The sequence below is a fragment of the Bos taurus genome, chromosome 10 (genome assembly GCF_002263795.3).
Source record: "Bos taurus isolate L1 Dominette 01449 registration number 42190680 breed Hereford chromosome 10, ARS-UCD2.0, whole genome shotgun sequence".
Lineage (NCBI taxonomy): Eukaryota > Metazoa > Chordata > Mammalia > Artiodactyla > Bovidae > Bos > Bos taurus.
In genome coordinates this window covers 7602774-7618157 of record NC_037337.1, presented here as the reverse complement: position 1 = coordinate 7618157, position 15384 = coordinate 7602774, and the positions used below count along the sequence as shown (strand labels likewise).

The window sequence follows — 15384 nt, the reverse complement described above, 5'->3', positions numbered from 1 at the left end:
ATAAAGTCTGTCACTGTTCCCATCATGAGAGCCCACCTAATTTAACTCTAATTTCCTCCTTGCTTCCAGGTTGCTCAGTGGTAAAGAATCTGTCCGCCAATGCAGGAGACCCAAGAAAAGCAGGTTGGATCCCTGTGTTGGGAAGATCCCATGGAGTAGGAAATGGCAACTCACTCCAGGATTCTTGGCTGGAAAATCCCATGGACAGTGGAGTCTGGCGGGCTCACTGAGTCAGACAGGACTGAGCATGGGCACGAATTTCCTCCTTAAAGGTCCCACCTCCAAATATCACCACTCCATCACATTGGGCTCCAACTAACGAATTTGGGGTATTGGACGGGAAGGACACATTCAGTTCATGGTACCTTTTTTCATTTTTCTAAAGTGTCTATAAGTATGTTGGAGTGTCACAGTTATTTTACCAGATCTCATCTTCTATAGTTTTGGGAGAATTTACTATGAAGGAAGACCACGTAGGCAGAGTTGAAGCTTAAGGCAGGAACCTCCCGCTGGTCAGCCACAAGGTCCAGTGGGGGAGGGGAGGGAAGGCAGGACAGTCACGACAAAAAACACTGCCTAATGTTCTGTCATTTTAAGCTCTGACTGTTCAGCATGAGGTTTCACAAAGCCCTCAGCCCTTCTCCCCAAGTGTTACACACACTCCAGTGGTGTTTATTTAAATTATCTTAAGGTGAATTTAAATTGTTTTTACTTTGAGAGTGAATTCTACAGACACTTGAAAGAATTAAGGACATTCTTAGCAGCAAAATTAAACAAAATAGACAGAGTTAGGAATTTATCTTCTGCAAACTATAACGTTAACTTCAAGTGTCTTTTTTAAATGTGGTGAATTAAGCTCTTCTGAACGTCTGGAGTTTATATCTTCTCAGAATATCTGTTAATTAGTATAAACTTGAGTTCTAAAATAATGTTTCCTTGAAATTACGTGAGGTGCTTTGCAAAGAAGAAAGAAAGCAGTTAGCTGCCTCTAGCTAGAAATGCTTTGGAGAGAAGGATCTGTCCAGTAGGTGAAGAGCCCTTTTCAAATAACCAACAAAACCTTTGATGACAAAATTTTTCAAAATTTAGCCCCAATTCTCATGCAAATCCATTCCAACATTACCAAACATGTACCTAGGATGGTAAACTTCTCATGGACCAGAAGATCTGAGCTCATTTTAATTTTGTAACTTTTACATTAATTAGTTTGTAAACAAATTTACAAATACCTGTTTTAAATCTAAATGACTTTTTCAGTTTTCATTCTATTTTAACATTAGTAGGAATTTTTTCTAGTTCTTCTTTTTAGTGCTTCTCTATGATAATACAGATTTAATTCAGCTAAGCCTGGGTATCCACTCTGTGGCAGGGTCTTAAGCAGTTTTATAGTATTTGGCCTCAAAAATTGGGTTTTGGAATTTGACTCTTGTTAACTTCCCTTGATTGAGTTGTTCAGTCCCTTAAAAAAATCCCCAGGATATGGTGGCCAAGAGCCCACAAAGGGAAGAGGTCACACTTCCCCTCTCCTCCTCCTCTGTAACCTCACACCAGGAGGGCGCTGGCACCAATTCTTCTCCTATGATGCCTCTAGCAGGCTTCATTGGTGCCTCTGATGACGGTTCTATTTTAGAACATTTTTTAAAAAAAGAAAGAGAAGAGCTGATATATAAAGGTACTATTTCCAGGTAATTTTCATTTATTCTTCAAAGAGATTTTGGGTCTCTATGACTTGTGGCTCCTAAAAAAAATCATCTGTTGTTCTAGTTTAACAGCTCTTCAATTTTTTCCACTGCTTGTACACACGGTACTTGCATATAGGAGATGGCTAGATAGATGAGCTGTGATCAGTCGTGTCTGACTCTTGTGACTATAGCCCACCAGGCTTCTCTGTCCATGGAATTTTCCAGATAAGAATACTGAAGTGGGTTGCCATTTCCTTCTCCAGGGGATCTACCCAACCCAGGGATCTACCCAGCACAGGGATCGAACCTATGTTTCTTGAGTCTCCTACATTGGCAGGTGGATACTTTACCACAGCACCACCTGGGCAGTCCTGATAAATATGTGTCATATCCATGGATTGACTTCAAAAGTTAATCCAAAATTAATGTCTTAGTGCATCCTCATCACTTGCCTCTCTCAAACTGGGGTCCTGAAATCAATTTCTTGCCAGTCTCTGAGTCTTTGATGCCAACAAACCCTATAGTGAAGGGAAACTCAAGGAAAACCCCATATCTGACAAATGATCACACTTTTAAGCAGCACCTGGCTTTGGTAGAGAGTGAAACCTTGGTAGTAGACCTCTATGTAAAGTAGTAAGTGCATGCATTGCGAAATCTCTCCCCTAAGAGCAGCAGCATCACAAAAGTATACGTAATACTAGCACAGATTCAGAGGGCAGGTGGGCAACTGTGATGTCTCTGAGAAGGAAAAACGCAATGGCTTTCAATGCAAGGCCATTCATTCCAACCAGCCAACCATTTCAACTGCCAGCAATAGTCTCATGAAACAAAATGAAAGTATGCATTTGTCCTTCCTGAGAGCTGCCCATCATGGACAGGACCCTGGAAAAAGCCCTGTGGTAACAGTAGGTCATTGTGCAGCGGCTCCAGGAATGGCAGTAGGGCTCAAACGTTACCGTTCTAATCGCTCTGCTGTCTAGGGACCAGGGCGAAAGAGAAGAGGGGTCAGGAAAAACCCAAGCCACAGAAATAAAGGTAGAAGAATGACAGGTTACACCTCATAACAGAAAAAGAGAAAACACTCCCAAGCCCATAGGGATCATGGCAGGTGTTGAGATGAGTGTAGCATCAAGAAAATACTCTCTCCGGGCAGAGTGTGATACTGGTTTCCACTTGGTGGCTTGGAAGAAGAGAGCTTTGATGGAATTCACTGTCCTGTGTCCTTCTCTGTTCAGTTCAGTTCAGTTCAGTTCAGTCGCTCAGTCGTGTGCGACTCTTTGCGACCTTCTCTGTTAGCAGCTTCTAAATGACAGCAGGCAAAGCTGTAAGTATCGGAGGAGAAGCCAAAGAGAAATGATCAACATGGTTAGCTGCTTGGGGGAAAAGAGGCCAGGATGGGACCTTTAGGAGAATCATCCAGCTTCTTAGGATGCGACTGGGAGAGCCCCGCTTTCACTTGGGGAGGGGAAAATGAGTTGGGAACCATGACAAAACCATGCCCTGAAAAGAGTGTCTGTGAAAGAAGCTCCATCTCAACAAGTGAAACTTGGGTCAGAGGCAGGACGACGTGCCCAGAGCTGGACCAGTGGGGGTTCAGCTTGTGGACAACCTGTCAGCTACCTGTTGTTTGATTAAACATAAAGCAGTTGCTGGACTTCTTAGTCAATTCCCAAGCATAATTTCTCTTTTGTGGTGGAAACCATGCTAAACGTTGAGGAAAGAGAGAAAGAAAGGAATAGAAACCATGATCTGTGCCTGCCAGTCAGCAAAGGACAGTTCCATTTTGCTTTTGCCTGATTTTATGCAAATCTTTCATTCCAAAAGGCCAGCTAGATCTAATACACCAAGGCAAAGAACTAAGAGTGGGTTGGGTAGAGTTTATTCTATTCACCTAGGTGATATGGTGATATTCATGAAAATGTTGTTTACATGTTCCGTTTCACAAAAGAATGGTTCAAAAATGAAACAGTTGAATGGAGAAGACAACAGACGGAATTTTAGGCAAAAAAAAAAAACAAAACAGGCTCATTTTTGTCATCTAAATTATTACCTGTATTAGCCAAAACTAAGTCATTTTTATTGTTGAGCTCCTACATAGATAGAATTTAGTTAAGATAGCAAAAAATATTCAGAACAGAGAAATATGTCTTATTGTCCTAAAAGTTGTCTGCCCAGTCTTGCTGCTTTTAAAAGTTGCAGAGAATCACACTCTGTGAGTTCAAATACTTCCTTTTATGCTGAATAAATAAACTTGCTTCCAAGTCAGGATGAGCAGGCAGTTCCAAACACTGAACACTTACTGACATTCAGCATGAAGTCCTGGATGTGATCTGTAAAATCAGGGGTTAGTACATTCTTAACCTTTACAAACAGACAAAAGGGCAAAAATGTCTCATATAGTTTTTGGTATAAGTGTTGTTCATATGTCCATAATATTCTCCAGCTTTATATATGTATACATACACACACACACACACACACACACACACACACATGCATACCTTGCTATATCAGTTAGTAAAACACCAGGATTCTTTCTCAAGTGTCCTGGGGCATCCAGAGTTCAGCTCCAGGGCAACAGGTAAAGGGAGGTGGGATGAAGCTTGAAGAAGTCAAATGTTACCCATTTCACATTGTTGCCAGAGGGTCTGCCTGTGTTCCGCAGAGGAGAGTGGTGTCAGGGACCCTTCGCACCCAGTGCCTGCAGCCTGACCCCCTGACATCACGGAGGAGCAAACGGAGGCGCATGGCATCTGGAAGATGAGTGATCTGGCCCTCTTGGTTTTGTGCTCTGCCCCCTCCCCCATCCAGTATAATAGTTTTTCTTAACTAGGAAAAGAAGGAAATCAGATAGGCTAGATACTTTGCCCACGGTCATTCAGGGCTTTTGTCCAAGTTCAAAACATTGCTGGCTCGGGAACCCATCTGGAACCTTCTTGACTAATGACATGGAGGCAAAGGTCTTCTCTAGAATTAAGTGCTGCCTCTGCAGAGAGAGTTTCCTAGGAAGACTTGTGATTTAGTTTTGTTTGAGCTGGAAGAAGAGGGAAAAGAGAAAAGAATGGATTGAACTTTAAACTGTTTTCAAGGTCAAGCTAGGGAACTGAGCTGCAAAGAGGCTATTACTATTGTGGGTGGAACTCAAAGGGTTTGATTAAGCCCTCTCACTGTTTAAATACTCTGTGTTGAGCTGGCAATCCAGGGTTTTAGCTGCCCCGGAAGCAAATATGGCCTTGGCAGTCTCTTCCTTCATTTTTCTTGGTGGCTGAAGGGGGCCCATAGATATTTCATTTAGCTTGTACTGTGCAGGCCCACGAGTGTTTAAAAATTATTAAATTTGTTGCTGACATACAAAAAAGCTGGTTGGTTTATCCAAAAATAAAAAATAAAAAAGTCTGGCCAGTGAGGCCCATATTCCCCTGTAGCCGCCAAGGGCTGGGGGTAGTGCGAGGCCGCTGCCTCTTCCCTTGGGGCGCACACCCCTGGCTGAGCCAGAGATGTTGCTCTGCCTGTTCTGGCCTCACCTCCTTTTCCCTCCTTGGCTTCCTTCTTCCTGCCCCTTTGTCACAAGCAGCTGGTGCCAAGGGACCTCCTGACCCACCTCTGCTTTCAGACTCACCCCGCTGATCCTGCTCTGTGTCTCAAAGCCTCTTCTCCCAGGTGGCGTCAGCTAACAAGTCGGTCTTACAGGCCCATTACGGCAGTGCTTACACTTTTCACTCTCCAACAGCACTCTTTCGTTTTCCCATGGTCTTTTTTCCTGGACCTACTGGAGAGAGTAGTACGAATTTTAGGCCAGAGGATAGGCGAAGTGGAGGGATTTGGGTACAGGTGAGCTCCTGGTCATGCCAGCCTAGGGGTTTGCTGTCTTTTCTTGAGAGTGGGACCACAAGGTTGGAACACTGTAATTAGATGGTAGGGTGATGGAGCAGTTTACATCCTTCCCAAGAAAAGAGAGAAGGCCTCCCACCCCCACATCCATCTCCAGAGGTTCCCTCTAAGGAACCTCCCTCCAGCCCAGCCTCGACTAGGAACAGGACGCTCAAGCCCATCTGAGCCACCTGTGACACCTGTGGGGCCCCGGGCCTCCTGGCAAAATGTCAGGCACTGCTTAGGGAAGCAAACGTCTCCGCCTTCTCCTGCAGGTACAGCGCCAAGGTCGCACCTGGCTGGAGGGTGGCCGAGGTGAGGAAGGGCAGGGCTCCCGCAGCCCAGGGAGAAGGAGGGCTCCTGAACTTACAGTTTTGCCCCAGCCTTTCTCCTGTCCCCACAGCTGGCCCTGGATCGGTTCTGTACTATGGTCATCAGACTGGCAGCTGGTTTAGTTCTGACAGCTTTTCCTTCTCCTTCTCCAAACTCCTAGCTTTAGGAAGTACTTAACAGGTCTTGTGTTTAAACGAGAACATGGCAGGGGCCTGAGAACTCTCAGGAACAATAGGCAGGGGGCAATGACCTCCCTCAGACTCCCCTAGCCTTTGTTCACAGCCCAGAAGGCACGGCATGAACTTGGAAAAATCATATTGTCATGTGGGAGACTGCAAGGGAAGGGGGAGAGAGAACAAAAAAGTTTGGAAGTGAGTTCTTAAAGCAAATGTATCCCTGGCAATTTCTCCAGATTCATAGGAACAGGAGACTTAAAGAGCTTAATTTCAAATTATATAATGTATTATCACTCTACACGCATGGATTCACAGTCCAGATTTAGATCCAAGGGGGGAAAAAAGTGATAGGTTAAATTGAGAGTGTGCAACTCAATACTTAAAAATAAAATTGATAATTTACTTAAGTATGAACATTTTGATTCTATAGCAAAATTATTAGGTGTCAGAAATGATTTGCATGACATCAGAGCACATATTCCGAGAGGCTGATAAGTGTCATACCTCTGCTCTCAAAGAGTTTGCAGTCTAACTGGGTTAAGAAGGCATGAATTTTGGAAAGGTGTGATAAAAATGTTTGCTAAACAGAGTCAGAAGGTTTAGGAATGGCATTTCTTAGCAAATATCAGTGCTACGAGTTTTTAGGACAAAGGGAAAATGAAATCCATCAAGAAAGGTTTTGCTAAGTTTGTCATTTGCAATGTTTTACCTTCTACACAATGTCAATTTAGTGCTTGGCTGGACAGGGGCTATATCTTATTTCTAACACCTGGAACATGCTGACACAGAATAAGCCCTGAATTCATGCTTGCTGAATGAACAAGTGAATGAATGAATTCAGGTAAAGAAAGCAGACAGTTTCCACTGTTTTTAGGCATTCCTTGTGGGCATACTTCCCAGGAGAAGCAGATGCTTGTCAGAGTCACAAGCCTGCCCCATATTTGCCAAGACAGCACAAGCCTGGAATAGCAATTATGCGACTTACAGCCTTGGACCCTGGGCAAGTCCCTGCACCATCATCTGTCAAGGAAAATCCACTTCATAGGAGACAGTGCAGACCAACTTCTTACCCAGGTGCTATGACGACACATATACAAATGAACCTGCTTTTGTACAACGCATCCTAATTTGCACATAAGAAAATTACACATTTACCTGCCCTAAGAGACTTTTCTAATTACTTTTATTTCTTTTTATATGCAGCCCACATTTTTAAGCAGGAGACTAGAGTCTAGCCCCTGGGTTGGGAAGATCCCCTGGAGGAAGAAATGGCAGCACACTCCAGTATTCTTGCCCAGAAAATTCCAGGGACAGAGGATCCTGGTAGGCTATAGTTCATTCGGTGGCAAAAAGAGTTGCGTGTGACTGAGCACACACAAACAATTTTACAAAAAATAAACTAAATGAAATAAATGTCATCCTTAGTAATGAAATAATCTCTTTTTAAACTGAAATAGAGTTGATTTACAATGTTTCAGATGCATGCCAAAGTGATTCAATTGTACATAGATATATCTATTCTTTTTCAGATTCTTTTCCATTATAGATTATTACAAGATGTTGAATATATCTACTTTTTCAAAACTTTATTCGGTTTTTCTCTTTCCAACTTTAAAAGAAGTGTGTTCAGGGATAAAGGGAATTTTCTGGAGCAACATCCACTGGCATGGCAAGTCAGGAGAACCATCCTGAGGACTCTGGCTCTGGCTGGGGGGCCCTTGCTCCCCAGAGCAGGCCCGATGGCTCCCAGCACACCCAGCATCAGGGCGGAGTGGGTTAAGCCTTGAGGTCAACGCCGGGCAGCCTTCTGCTGGCAGCTGCCCCACTGTCTTGGTGCCCTGTGGCCCGGCTCTCCCCTCCTTCTGCTTCGCTGGAAGCAGGCCATTGAAGTAAGTGAAGTAAAGAGCACGAGCTTATCAGTAAAGAGAGATTTAAGTGGACAGGTTCAAAATGGAGCAGTACAAAGTCCAGGTAATTGGTCACGTCCCCATCTCTTCTCCTGCATGAGCTCCACTGTTAAGCTAGTTTGCTTCTCTTATGAAGTGTGTGTGTGTGGGGCGGGGTGGGTGTTAAGAAATTCTGCAGCCACGAAAGATGACGTTGCTCACTCAACCCAGAAGGCTTGATTTCCAGGGATATTCTCTCAGTCTGGGGAGCAGGGCTGTCTCTGGCCCTGTAGATGGAGGCCGGAAGGTGAAGGGGCTTTGCTGGGCAGGCAGACTTGGGTAGGGGGTAGTCTGTGTGGGGTGGTCTGGAGAATGCAGTGAGACCCTCCTGCCCCACTCCTTCCCCTGAAAGCTCCTGGGAATCAGATGATGCAAAAAAGCAAACCATCCCCACTCCCTAACCAAAATACTTCTGTTTAAAAATCAAATGTATGGAAGGAGGCACATGGTTTAGTTATTTTGGGGTAGGGGCAAGATGGAACACGTGCTGGGCAAGGGGAAGATCCGTCAGGCACTCGGTTGGGAGGTAGCAAGGGTGGTGGTTAAAATGCAAACTGTGGTTCCACCCTGTACTAACTGTGAGTAATTTCAGCCTAAGTATCTGTTTTCTCACTGTTCACAGGGGATAATAACAGTATCAGCTCACGAGGTCCTAGAAAGGATTAAACGCGATAATGTATGGTAAACCCTAGCAAGGTGGGTGGTGCACCATGAGTGCTCAACAAACAGGAGCCATTATTAGTAATAATAACACTACTACTAATGTATGGTAGAAAAATAATGATACATGTTTAGAACATTCTTGTTCGACTTCCCTCGTGGTCCAGTGGTTCAGAATCTGCCCACCAATGCAAGGGATGTGAGTTTGATCCCTGGTCTGGGATGATTCCACATGCCTCGGGGCAACTAAACCAGTGAGCTGCAGCTACTGAAGCCCACACACCCTAGCGTGTGCTCTACAAGAGAAGCCACCACAGTGAAAAGCCCATACACCACAAGAAACAGTAGTCCCTGCTCACCACAGTGAGAGAAAGCCTGTGCACAGCCAAGAAGACTCAGTGCAGCCAAAAAGAAATACATTTAAAAACAAATAACATTATTGTTCATCAAGTCTACCTGTTATGATGGCAGAGTTAGGAAACCCATCTCCCTGGGGGCTTCTGAGGACTCAGTCGTCAGATTGTATCTGGGCTGGCCGCTCCATGTTCAGACACGGAGACCATCCTACATGCCCACACAGCACTGGACTGCTCTCCGAGGGCACTGCCCGATGTGAGCTTATTTGCTCTTTACGGTAACTCTGTGAAGAGGTTTTATAGAAGAAATGAAAACTCAGAGAGGTGCCCCAAGTCTGCCCGCTTAAATACAGAGCCAGGACTAAGGTCTCCCGTGTTTCAGGCAGATTCTTTACCAGCTGAGCCACCAGGGAAGCCCAAGAATACTGGAGTGGGTAGCCTATCCCTTCTCCAGGGGATCTTTCTGATCCAGGAATTGCACTGGGGTCTCCTGCATTGCAGGCAGATTCTCCACCAGCTGAGCTACAAGGGAAGCCCCAAATTTAGTTTCACTCACTACAGATTCTGTGCTCTTCTCATCAGACCAGTGTTCAAAATAAAAATTCCATGGCCCTAAATCCCTAAATTCCACAGATTCTGATTATTGGCCAGGAATTTTTTTCTAAGTGCTAGGCAGCTTGGAGAATTTCCAAGTCACAGCTTCTTTGTTATCTTTGATTTTTCAAGTGAACTAAAAATTGGAAACAGGAATTTAACGGAGAGAGGAGAGGGGTGGAAAGAGGAGGCCAGTCTGAGCAGGAGGCCTGAAGCAGCCCAGGTAAGCCTCGGGGCCGTCAGCACGCATCCAGAGCCTGGGAGTACCGGCTTCTATCGTGAGGAGTATCCCTGGGCCGGGCACTACTCCGAGACCCCGAGCACATTCACACAGTTTCCTGCCATGCTCACGACCACCCTCTGATGTCATCCAGCTCCATTTTACAGGCGAGGAACCGGACGCGCACTCACTTAGGCAAGCCCACCTCTGTGCTCAAAGAGGTTGGTTAAGTACTGTTGGTTCTACTCATAGAACTAATTCAGCGCCTGGCTGAGGCAGGCAGCGAGGGTCAACTGAACAGGTCAGAGACCTCTGGGCAAGGAGAAGGGCAGGGCTCCCCGGGACCCGGAGCACACCTGTGCCTGCCTCCCTCCTGCCATCCCAAGAGCTGGGGTGGGCTACACTCCTGCCTAAGATTCATCCTCCCACCGTGCTTGAGGCTGCATGCTTTCTGGTCTCTTCTAGAGCTTTCTGGAAGCAATGCTTAGTGTCTTCTTTTCTTCACCATCTTCAACTTTTTCATCTATCAGTTCCTTCTCAGTGATCTGTGAATAGGGTTGCTGCTGCTACTGCTGCTAAGTCGCTTCAGTCGTGTCCGACTCTGTGCGACCCCATAGACGGCAGCCCACCAGGCTCCCCAGTCCCTGGGATTCTCCAGGCAAGAACACTGGAGTGAATAGGGTTAGGTGGGCCTATCTAACAATTCTCTAGCTTCACATGCCCTAAATCTGCTAAAACTGATTTCATCCCTCACCCTACCCCCAAATCTTCTCCCCTGTGTTCACCATCTCAGTACTGACAGCATTCATTTGGATGGCCAGGGCAGAAATTTCGGCATCGTTTTTGGCCCCTCCCTCTCAGTCACTTTGTCATGCAATTCATTGCCTCGTTGTAGCTGGCACCCTGTAAATGCCTCTCAAACGTCACATCTCTCCTCTGCCACCACCTTCAGCCATCCTCACGCTGGATCAGCGCTGTTGGGGTGGTTTTCTCCTTTTCTAGTTTTGTCAACCTCCCCCAGGTTCTCTGCACGACAGCAAGAGAGATCTTTATAAACAGAAAGCCGATCCTGCCATTCCCTTGCTTAAACCCTGCAGTGCCTCTGCTAAATCCTAAATCGAAGACTAATGTCTACATGGACGGACACAGACTTTGGTGATACGGTCCTGCTCACTTCTCCGGACTACTGTCCCTCTCCCCCCAGAATCCTCATCCCTCCCACCAGCCAACTGGGCCAGTTCTCCTTACCCTTCAGCGCAGTGTCACCTGGCCCAGGAATTCTCCTCTGAACTCTCCTATGTGCTTGGACCCTGATAGCATTTACTCACCACATGATAACTATCGACTTTTTTTTAATATCCTGAACTACAGAAAGTACCTTGTCTTTGAGGATAGAGACAGTGTCTTAGCTATCAGTATCTATTCTTCATCCCATACCTGGCATTTGGATAAAACTTGGGCTCCAAAATCACTGCAGATGGCGACTGCAGCCATGAAATTAAAAGACTTGCTCCTTGGAAGAAAAGCTATGACCAACTGAGACAGCGTATTAAGAAGCAGAGACATTACTTTGCTGACAAAGGTCCGTCCAGTCAAGGCTATGGTTTTACCAGTGGTCATGTATGGATGTGAGAGTTGGACCATAAAGAAGGCTGAGCATCAAAGAATTGATGCTTTTGAACTGTGGTGTTGGAGAAGACTTTTGAGAGTCCCTTGGACAGCAAGGAGATCAAACCAGTTAATCCTAAAGGAAATCAGTCCCGAATATTGGAAGGACTGATGTTGAAGCTGAAACTCCAATACTTTGGCCACCTGATGCGAAGAACTGACTCTTTGGAAAAGACCCTGATGCTGGGAAAGACTGAAGTCAGGAAGGAGAAGGGGATGAGAGGATGAGATGGTTGGATGGCATCACTGACTCAATGGACGTGAATCTGAGCAAGTTCTGGGAGTTGGTGAAGGACCGGGAAGCCTAGTGTGCTGCAGTCCATGGGGTGGCAAAGAGTCGGACACGCCCAAGTGACTGAACAACAACAACAATAACCATAGATATGGGTTGGATGAATAAGTGACCCAGCAAGGCCGTGAGGGGTAACCAGAAGCTCATCAGAAGGACTTTGGAGCTCAGAGTACACAATGTTTTCCTCATTTAGGGGCCAAGTTGGCAGCAGAGATGGACTGAAATGGTCCAGAGGAAGCCCCTGAAAGCTAATACCTGCTGAACTAGCCTCTTTGTAAGCCTTGTTGTTAATTATTTTCTCTTAATTTCTGTAGTGATCCTATAAGGTAGAGACTGTTCTTGCTCTCATTTTACAGATGAGGAAACCAAGGCTCAGAGAAGTTAAAGAATTGGCTGAAAGTCACACGGTAGTGATGCTAAGATTCAAACTCTAGTCTATGTGCCTTTCTCTATGTTACAATTTAGTTCCACAGCTTGCTCCTGCAGCTGCCTCACTCTATAACACATGTGGAATATTTAGGGAGTTCTTATGACTCCACATGCAGAGATAAAACTAGGCAACAGCTTGTAAGAAGGACAAATTTCCCACCAGACTTGGCACAGTCATGCTAAGAATCTGGATATCTTTGTTTAGCATCTAACTGGACTCAAGATTCTGTAATCCCGGAATTTGAGAGCTGGAAAGGACCTGAGAAATCCTTTTATCCAGGTCCATCCTTTGACACATGAAGGGGCCAGTGCTCTGCCCAAGGTCACTCTTTGAGGCTCCTGATCCTCCGGCCAAGCCGTGCATGCTTTGCCATTCTGATCCTTGACTGTGTGTATTTGAGTCTTAATAAAACAGCTCTCTAAAAATTTCAAACCGCACTTGTCAGATAAAGAATTTCAACTTCCCTAGTAGCCAGATGTCATTACATCAGTGGGCCTGGACTGGCTGGAACCAGGAAGTTCAGGGGAAAGCAGGACTTCGGGTGAAATGGGGTTTCGATGGTGAGGGCAGCCCAGGGGTGGGGCGAGTTGGAATTCTTTCCCCAGACGACCTTCCTTTTCACAAACATCACGGAAAAACAAGACGGGACTTCAGAAAGCTTTGTTGAACACATACCTGCAAGTAGGAACTGGAGAAGTTGTCCTCAGAGGCTTGTAATCCAAAAGGCAGATAGATGTGAGTGCAGCAATTAGACATGATAAAAATCTAAGGGGCTAATACTCGGAGGAGGGCACCAAGGGCCTTGCCTTGGAAGTCAGGGAAGGCGTCTTCCAGGAAGTGGCCCCAGCTGGGCTTTGAAGGAGAAACAGAAGAGGAGGCAGGTCATTTCAGAGGGAAGAGCAAAGCTGGAGGGGCTGAGAGTTAGTCATGAGAGGGCAAATGCAAGCAGCGCTGCTCAGAGTGTGGAAGGTGTACAAGGATCACGTGAGGGGAGTGTTGGAAATGCCATGATCCGGCCCCACACCTGAACCTACTGGATCGGAACCACTGGGGATGGGCCCTGCGACCTGCACGACTTAACAAGCAGTGCAGGCGATTCTGACGTTCCCTAGACGTTAAGGCCCATTGAATTGGAGCATTCCTAACTGGAAGTCGGGGCATCCTTGCTCCCGAGGTGGGGCTTTGGGGCAGAGACAGAGTGTGGGTGCCGGCCCTCAGGCTCCCTTCTGAAACACCCCTTGTGCTCCGGCCCTTCTCAGACTCAAGCAAGCACCATAGAGCGCACTGTGTACTTTCTGGAGGTTTTGCCCTGTCATCTGTGAGGCCCCAGACGGCCCGGCCTCCCTGTGATTCTAGGTGCTGACCGTGTCTCTATAAGCGTCACAGCCATGTCTCCAGGGACTTGTCATGTCTGCCAGGGCCCTGTGAGTGCTCCTTCTCGGAAGTCTCACTTTCTTTGTGTCCTTAATGACTCAGACGCCGTTCTCCCACATGGACCTTCCCAAACACCTCATCTGAAAGTGGCACATGCCCCTGTTTCCCTCACTCCCTGTACCCCAGTCTTGCTTTGTTTTCTCCACCAGCTGAATCAATATCTATCCTATGTTTTCCTTTTCGTTTCTTGCCAGTCCTCCCAGCCTCCAGTAAAACATGAGGTTCATGAAGACAGAGGCTTGTGTGGTTTTTATCTCGTTGCTGTAGTCTCCATAGAAGATGTGCTCCACGTGTCCAGTGAATGAACGGTTGACCCGTTCTGCACGTGTGGCTCCAGTTATAATTGATTGAGCCAGGAATGAGTCCCTAGTTCCGGGGCAGCTTCCCACTGCTGGGCCAATGGCCTTGGAGGGGGTCTGGCATGAGAGTCATGCTGACAGGCTGACCCCATCAGACTCCGCTGTGAGACACGGGGAGGGACACTACAGTAGGGTGAGACCGAAGCAAAGAGCCACAGAGACAAGGCCGCAGACGCTCAAGGCAGGGGAGTAACAGGAGTGGAGACAGGGAAGAGCTGCGTCACCGTCACGATGGAGAAACCTCGATTATCGGGTCTGATAATCCCAGAGAAGGACTCGGGAAACGCCGGGTGAGATGGGGTGGGGACGGGGTTGGGGAGAGCTACTCTTCTACCCTGGGTGATGTCCTAGGTGGCTTCCCTTCGTTCTCTGCACATCCTCCAAACAGCTTTCCATCAGCTAAGATAACCGGCGGGTCCCAGGCTCCTTCACAAAGGCAGCTGCTGCCCAGCCCAGCCCAGCCCCTGTCCGGGGAGGGATTCCTAGTGACCCAGAGGGCCTGGCCTTCCCTCCCGGGAAAGGCGCCTGCCCTGGGGTAAAGTGCCGAGGGCTGAGCTCTGGGGAGTGTCCTTGCCCCTCCCTGGAGGCGAGGCCCAGCTGAGCTGCTCCCTCAGGGTGGCAATATGGAGGGGGACCTCAGGCAATTGCACTTTAAACAGGCTCTTTCCCTTTATGACTATGCAGGGAGAAGGTCAGGGAGAGGCCTTGTTGCTCAGCCAAGTCTGCAAACAAAATCCCATGTTTGCTGTTCCAGGGTGTCCTTGGAGCGGCTCCTCTGAGGCAGGCTGGGGGGTGAGGCGCGGGGTGCCAGCAGTGGATGGTGTGGGGCAAGGAGCGTCACCCCTGCCCCCATCCCCACTCGGTTGTTACCTGATCTGTCACAGGGCCCGGGCCCTCCCCTCTGCCTGCCGGTTACCTTCCTGCGTCATTTCCCAAGGACATCTGTGGAAATCTGCCCGTCCACCCCGACGGAAGCCCAATTTTTCTAGAATTGCTAGCACAACTCTGAAAACATTTTATTTTGGCTCTGCTTAACACTGAGATTGTTGGGGCTCTTATCTTTTTCTTAAATGGAAAACATTCTGAACAGATGGCATGATAATAAAAGCTCATTTGTTCTGTGAATATTTATGAAGTTCCACTAAGTGTCAGGCGCTGGACCAGAAGTGGAGGAAACAGCAGGGACGAGACAGGAACGCCTGCGCTCCCTGAGCCTCTGTCAACGGGAGAGGCAGTAGTGAACAGGTAATGATAAACAGGGGGATATTATGAAAGGAGAAGTACAAGAGTCTACCGGAGCTTATCACAGTGGAGACTGGACTAGGCTGGAGTCTGAAGAAACTTTATGGAAGAATGAGCAGGTA

General features: G+C 47.0%; 1 long non-coding RNA gene across 1 annotated transcript; it reads right to left on the bottom strand.

Moving 5' to 3' along the window:
• Window positions 1-1623: 1623 nt before the first annotated feature.
• LOC101904831 (uncharacterized) lies at window positions 1624-14896 on the bottom strand. The gene is made up of 3 exons (XR_809060.4): window positions 12903-14896; window positions 4184-5451; window positions 1624-4012 (listed from the first exon to the last, which is right to left on the bottom strand). It is a non-coding gene; the product is annotated as an uncharacterized lncRNA (long non-coding RNA).
• Window positions 14897-15384: the final 488 nt, after the last annotated feature.